At 43.3% G+C, this 7446-nt stretch overlaps 1 long non-coding RNA gene across 2 annotated transcripts; it reads left to right on the top strand.

Annotated features, from left to right (window-relative positions):
- The first annotated feature begins 297 nt into the window (after window positions 1-297).
- On the top strand, window positions 298-6157 carry LOC148382541 (uncharacterized). Of its 2 annotated transcripts, XR_015854209.1 has the most exons (7): window positions 298-423; window positions 494-528; window positions 1376-3035; window positions 3133-4168; window positions 4246-4311; window positions 4374-4677; window positions 5500-6157. It is a non-coding gene; the product is annotated as an uncharacterized LOC148382541 (long non-coding RNA). The 2 variants fall into 2 exon arrangements; XR_015854208.1 differs by lacking the exon at window positions 5500-6157 and having other exon boundaries at window positions 4374-5369.
- The last annotated feature ends 1289 nt before the right edge of the window (window positions 6158-7446 follow it).

The following is a 7446-nucleotide window of genomic DNA, read 5'->3' as shown; positions in this document are numbered from 1 at the left end:
TTTCTCGTTTGTTGTCTGAAAAAAGGGATGAAAAGTCAATCAACAGTCTGATTTTCAATTTTAGTCCAACAAAAGTGGAAAAACGGCTCTATTTGTTTGGGATTCCGGAAGTTTTCACCAACTGCATTCCACATACTGACCAGGAGATGGCGACAGCGTGCCGCCTGAAAACAATATAGTGTTGTGTAATAGCCAGGTTGCTCGATCGTTTTTAATTGCCAGGGTAAACCGAAGCAGTCATCTCGACAGGTCATCTGGTGGCGCTAGTGTGCAAAGCGCCGTTCGACATGCAGGAGAAGAAGTTTGCCCTTATTCGGTGGAAGTGACGTCAGACACTCAGGTAAATTGAATACAGGTGTGCACCAGGGAGTCATCAAATACGGAAGAAGCAAGATGGCGCCCGACCGGGTGGCATTCTCTCTGGTAAGCAGGCACACGAGCAAATGTTTGTCGTCCGTTGCCGTTTCTCACGACGCCTTTTCTCTTGTTGCAGGATTTTCGCACGCGATGGACGCAACCGCGTTTGAGGTTTGAGCGCAGCGCGTCTCAATCCACTTGCCTTTGCATCATTTAGCAGTGTTTCAAAACTTTTTCGTTTCTTTTTAATGCTGGGCAGCTCTTTGTTTGTTTCATTTTTAACTCATGAATGAGACGTCTTTTACTTGGGGGTTGAATTATAAGTCTTTGTTTGACTCAAGTCAATATATTTGACTATAGTCAAACCAATACAAAAATATAACTTGCTTATTTTTTATTGTATTTGTTAATAGTGTGGTATTTAATTTCACATTATGCCAACGTATGTATGAATGCGAGTTTTTCCCATCTTGAAATCAAACCTTCCGCTCCGAAAATAACCCTAAACGGCGCCAGTATTCATTCTCATACGTTGGAACTATTTGCAAGCGTGTATTTTCTCGGCTTTGCTCGGGACATCCCGTTTTGGACTGCTCAGCTCGACACGTGCAATGGCGTCGTTTGTGCACTGCAAACTTGAATTATCCGCACGACTTGAGGTAAGTTCAATGAATATAAAACGATGTCTATGTTCCGTCTTATTGTGTACTTGTATCCAACATAAGTGGCTAGAGAGACGAATTTGATTTTTTTTAAAAAGTTCACATTTAGGTTCAACGGTAGATTAAATTCTAAATTGACTCCTAAAGTTAATTTGCAAAATATGTATTTACAATTACGTTTTGGAATTGTGCGCATTTACTCATTCACGTCTCTGCCTAAACCGCTAGCTCCTGATTGGTTAATTTTGGTCAGATGACGGAGTGTAAGGGTTTAAGTGAGCTGTGGGCTCATATGTGGAAGAATAAAGCAATGAAAACATTGTTTCTTTATTAAAGTGTTTTTTTTCTGTCCTCAGTGTCCTTGTCCAATAGGAGAGCCAGACTATATACCAATATGCAATGTTGATCTGTGCCGCATCAAAACAATGGGATAGCGGTTGTAATTCCTCAAGATAGCTTTCTGACATCAATAAGAGTTTCTGTACCTGAGATGGGAATGGGTCTTTTTTTTGTACATGAATGCTATAGCACAACTGTAGTTACCAGCACTCAATTAATGGTGCCTTGCATGTTTTTCCAGGGTTGAAGAGAAGCAATGAGGAAATGACCAATTCCACACCCAGTCAAGAATCAAGCAGCATGCCAACGTGGACATGTCATGTGTGGGGATCATTTGACCAGGAGGGGGCAGTGTGGAGCTCTGGTTGCCTTTGGTTATGGGTGCACGCCGGAAAGGTTGCCTTGAAATGAGGGCAGGTGTTTGGGGGTCTGATGGTTGGATTTGCTTAAGAGGTGCGCTGTAGTTGTGGTTGAGGTTGTGGCTTGTCTGGATCCAGAACAGCGTTGTCTTGTGCGAGGATAGCGGTTGAAAGCCGGCCGGCGCATTGGAGGCTTTGGGGGAGGACTTCAATTTTTGCACATTTGAGACTTGACTGATTTTGGGCAATAGAAATGCTCTTGACTTGACTCAACTCGTCTTGGTCCGTCACACCGATCGATACAACCAAATCCTTGTCGTGTTTCACCCCTTTTATGTTTCAGGTTTTGTGGAGGAACCAGCTTGGGTACCACAAGCAGAAGCCCAATCTTGCTATAAGAGCAGCGTTGTCTTATGCTAGGATTGCCATTGACGGTGCATTGTAACCTTTGGGGGAGGACGGCGTCACATCGATTGACACAAACTTTGACGTGGAGTCGAATGTCCAATTTTGCAATATGACTTGTTGACTATTGTAACATTTTGTCTTTCTAACCTACCACTGTCGTACTTGCATTCTTTATCCCCTCAGTGTAGGGCGACGTTGGAGCGAGCCGGTCCACCAGGTGCTGGAAACACAAACGAGTTTGACGAGAAGGATGTCCGATTTTGCAATATGACTAACTGTAACATTTTGTCTTTTTCCTAATCTACTACCACTGCCGTACTTTCATTCGTTGTTCTCCCCTCAGTGTAGGGCGGCGTTGGAGGGAGCTGGTCCACAAGGTGATGGAAACAACAGTTTGTGAAAGATGTCCAATTTTGCAGTCTGACTTGTAACATTGTCGTTTTCTAACCTATCACTGTCGCTCTTGCGTTCTTTGTTCTCCCCTCAGTGTAGGGCAGCGTTGGAGCGAGCTGGTTCACGAGGTGCCGGAAACACAAACAAATGTTTGACGTGGCGCCGAACGTCCAATTTTGTGATATGACTTAACTATTGTAACATTTTTGTCGTTTTCTAACCTACCACTGTCGTACATGTTCTTTGTTCTCCCCTCGGTGTAGGGCGACATTGGAGCGAGCCGGTCCCAAATGTCCAATTTTGCAATATAACTTGCAACATTTTGTCATTTTCTAACCTACCGCTGTCGTATTTGTGTTCTTTGTTGTTTGGGCGGCGTTGGAGCGAGCCGGTCCACGAGGAACCACCGGTCGAGGGTGTTCAAGACAGAATGATGCGAGCGGCGCACAACTCATTGCATGTTCCGCTTTTTGCAGGCTGGATGCAAAAGGGTGACACATGGCCCGATCCGGCGATGGTAACCAAGAGAGTAGCTAGCCGCTGTGATCAAATAAGCAAGTGACCTCCAACTTGGGGTGCTCGTTGAGTTTCTGACATTGTTTCTGTGTCTGCAGATGGTGACCGGGACACGACACAATCTGATCCGAGTTGGACCGCTTTCCCGGCTGGCCGGGTGGCATCACTCTGCAGCCAGGTTCTGAGGGAGACCTGCTTCCCTGGAGACGTCGACCTGCGCAGCTTCAATGCGTGAAATGGAGTTTTTTTTTCTCAATTCACACCAGTGGTGCCCAAGTGTTTGTTTGAGGGCCTCATCCTGAAACAAATTCAAAATTCTTTGACAAATTCATTAAAGATTCTAATCAATCATGAGATTTTGCTATTAAGTGTTCAAATGTTGTGCTACTGCTACAAAACGGTGTGTTAATTTTGAAGGTCATTCATGTGGTGTCTTGATAAATCTGACACAGCAAAAATAAGGCTAAACTACTGTGAGTGAAATTTTGAACAGAGGATTTGACTTGTAAACAGCGCATCTTAATATTCTGACGCCCTTGATCAGTCGAATTTTGGCGCTCCCCTAGTGGCCTGTGTCCAATGACCTTATGTCACAAAGAGCCCCCATGCTGCAGTTTGGACACCAATGGTGAAGTGTGTGTGTAGGGCTGCACGTGTATTGGAAAACTGCCACATGGTGGTGGTATACGTTATTGGCATGCACTTTAAGAAACGAAAGATTTTCTTTGTCATGTGGCCTAATGAAATAAGCTCCGTGTTTTCTTGCCAAATTATTTTAGAAGAGAAGTCACTGATCCAAGTTAACATCTAACTGATCTCATTCAGTTCAAATGGTTCATTTCCATCCCAAATTTTTGCTTAACTTTGCACAATGCAATAGTCTGGCCCGATCCTGCCATACCACTGATTTTCCAATATGTTGTGCAGCCTTGATTGAGTGCAAACGCACAGCGATGGCGCAAGCGAGACTTTGGTGCTTGTGTCTTGCAAGGTGGAAGAGAAGCTGCACAAAACGAAGAGCCAGCAGACAGAGGCCATAAGACCCGGGATTGGCGAGTGGGGCGGGCGCAAAGGACGAAATCACCCCAAGAAAAGCAGTCGCCATGATGCATGACTGGCCAAGACTGGCCAGAGGTGACATGGCAATCAAATATTCAAGGATAGTGTACACACTTTTTTTTTAATCGCATTTCCTTATTTGTCTGTCGCAGGGCTCGCTCGCGTGGCGTTGGAGGGACAGGAGCAGTTCCTCAAATGAAGATGAGTACCATCTGCTGGTCAGTGAGTATGTCTACAGAAGTGAACCGCATGCAACTGAGTGTTGTCTTTCTTTTTGCAGTTGTGCGAGGCAGAGGATGAGTCCAACGAACCCTCAGCAGACCTTCGCCCGTGACGAGCGGTCTACACGAGGCAGGTGCAGATGCGGCGAGGGCGAAGCAGCCAGCATTTAGGGAGAGTATGATTTTGGTTTTCCCCTTCCGCACTTGCTTTCCGCATGCAACTGAGTGCTGTCTTTCTTTTTGCAGTTGTGCGAGGCAGAGACTGAGTCCAACGAACCTTCAGCAGACCTTCGCCCGTGACGAGCGGCCTACATGAGGCGGGTGCAGATGCGACGAGGGCGAAGCAGCCAGCATTTAGGGAAAGTATGACTTTGTTTTTCCCCTTCCGCACTTGCTTTCCTTCCTTCCCTCCCTCCACTTTTTCACTGGGTGTGCACACTATCTGCATGATGCCTCTTCTCAGTGCGGTCATTGTGGAGTATTGTTTTTGTGTTTTTTTTCAAATACATGGAGTGAACTGTAAAGTTTGCACTGTAATTGTGTGTGTCTCTGTACCTGTATTAAATTGTGAACTGAATTCAAGTGGTCCATTTTCACCATTGGCATGTAAAGTCTATTGTGCATATTTTGAGTTAAATGACAACATGCAAACTGTAATACTTTGAAACATTCTCTATAAGGCAATTGAAAAATTAGTCTCAAACAAATGAGTCCAAATAAGTAATATGAAACATACAGTGTCAAGCATTTCTTTTTTGTGTAAAGAAATGCTGTATGCTTTCAAAATTGTTGACAAAAGCCAAGTAGCCTGACGCGCATAAATGCAAATGAGAAGCTGTTGAGTAAGCATCAAAACAGTCTGCGTTGTGACCAATGAAATTCGTCTTTGGCAAACCTTTTTGCAACCCTGCTGTAAAATGACCACTGAATTCAGAATCTTGCTCCATGTTGGTGCATTTTTTTGTAAGAGTAAAAGCCTTTATTTTGTCGGAGCCTTTTTTTTTCCGGTTCAATCATGTGGGTGAGTGTGTGAATAAAGTTGACTTTGGTGTGTTCTGTTCCTGTGGGTGGTCTTTGTAAAAAAAAAAAAAAAAAAGTCAACTTTGGTGTCAGTAGTCATTCACGATGGGCCTTAGTTGATGCTGCATGTTGTGAAACTCAAACTTATTGCATGTTTTGTTACAGGTCTTGATGTCTTCATATGCAGTCTGTCTGAGAAAGGCCTGTTGCTATGCAGTGGAGAGGGATGCTAAAGTAAAATTTTAAACATTACCTGCAACTTCTAGGATTCTGGTTTTCAATTCAAAGCATTCGTTGCGTGTTGCTTAACACTGCCAACCTTGGTACCAGAACTGCGTAATATTACCCAGTTCAACATTAAGCCGGCATAAATGTGAGTAAAGGCCACACCGCAACCTGCTTAGGTGGTATGTGAGCCAGAAAGCTACTCCTATTACCGGCGTCTTTATTCAATTAGCCTTTTTCAGACAAGTTAGATGAATTCTAAGTGCTGCCATCTAGTGGCGGTAAATTTATCCGGTCTGACGCACCATTTAACTGTATGCGATAATTTTTAACTTTAAACATGATTAAAAATAATAGGTGCCCTAATTGGGCGGCTGGGTTAATGCGACCCATCTTTCGTAGTTTGTTTTGCCCAAAGCAATCATACCACATAAATACTGCTGCTGTCTCTCCAATGTGCATGTGTGTAAAACGTACAAAATTTGCATCATTTATAGACCACGTGCTAAAAATATGACGTTCATGCAGCTGGTCTTGTAATCCACAGCTTGGTAAAGTGCTTCCGGTTGAGCATGGCCGTCCGTACTCGAACCCGAGGCAGCGGTTTGACCTCCCGCCCTGTCGCGCACCAAACCGCGCGTCCATCAGTGATTTAAAAAAAAAAAAAAACGGGATTGTTTTTACCTCATTTAATATGCATCAAGCATACGAGTTGGTGTTTTAGAAAAGCCTAAATTAGTAAGTCAGTCACAAAAAAGTTTAAAAAAAAAAAAACTTGCTAATATTCTAAAACGTTAATTGTCCCTTTCTGTTGAGAGAAGCGTCCAATGAAATGCGGTTAGTACGGTTGGGGGAGAGAGATGTGATTAGTGTTAGTACATGCATGGTTAGTGGAATTGTCGGTTAGTACAGCGTTTGGATAGAGCAGTGCATGGGTTAGTGCAATCATGGTTATCACACGACAGAACATTTCGCGGCGGCGGGGAGTCGAACCCTGGGTCTCAGGTGTTCTAGCGCAGCGATCGAGCCACTCGCCCATCGTGGCGAGCTCGGCAGTCAACCCGCTTTTTCCTCGAGTCATTCTTATCCGTTCAGTATTTCGTTCCGCGCGCGTTGGGTAGGTACAAAAGAGTGCAAACGGCCGAGAGCTGCCAGGTCGACATAGCCGTGTGGTCTATGACACGGCCTCTTGCACCGAAAGAACCTGGTTCGATCCCACGCCTCAGCACATGTTTAGCGGTGCTTTTGCAATTGGAACCTCGCTCACGATAGGAGTACGCATATGCAAATAACATTGCATATGCAAGTATTTATTTGTAAATACACGAGGTGGCCCCGCCCCCGAGTGGGCGGAGCCACCCAACGGGCCACGCCCACTGGCCACGCCCCTGGGAGGCGCTACAAGCCCCGCCCCTGGGAGGCGCTACAAGCCCCGCCCCCTACCCTAGCGTAATTAAAAATGAGTAGAAATCTAGTAGTGTAGGGGGCGGGGCTTCGCCCCGCCCCCTACACTACTAGATTTCTACTCAGTTTTAATATAAATGATAATATAAATATATGTATATAAATATGTGTATATAAAATATAAAATATATATATATATATACACAGTATATATATATATATATATATATATATATATATATATATATATATATATATATATATATATACACTGTATATATATATATACTGTATATATATATATACTGTATATATATATATATACTGTATACATATATATATACTGTATACATATATATATACTGTATACATATATATATACTGTATATATATATATACTGTATATATATATATATACTGTATATATATATATATATACTGCATATATATATATATATATACTGTATATATATATATATATAT

This window comes from Syngnathus floridae, chromosome 18, assembly GCF_059516105.1.
Source record: "Syngnathus floridae isolate MCC-2025c chromosome 18, RoL_Sflo_1.0, whole genome shotgun sequence".
In the NCBI taxonomy this organism is placed as follows: Eukaryota; Metazoa; Chordata; class Actinopteri; order Syngnathiformes; family Syngnathidae; genus Syngnathus; species Syngnathus floridae.
The sequence above is the reverse complement of the archived record's forward strand: the minus strand, read 5'-3'. Positions and strand labels throughout refer to the sequence as shown.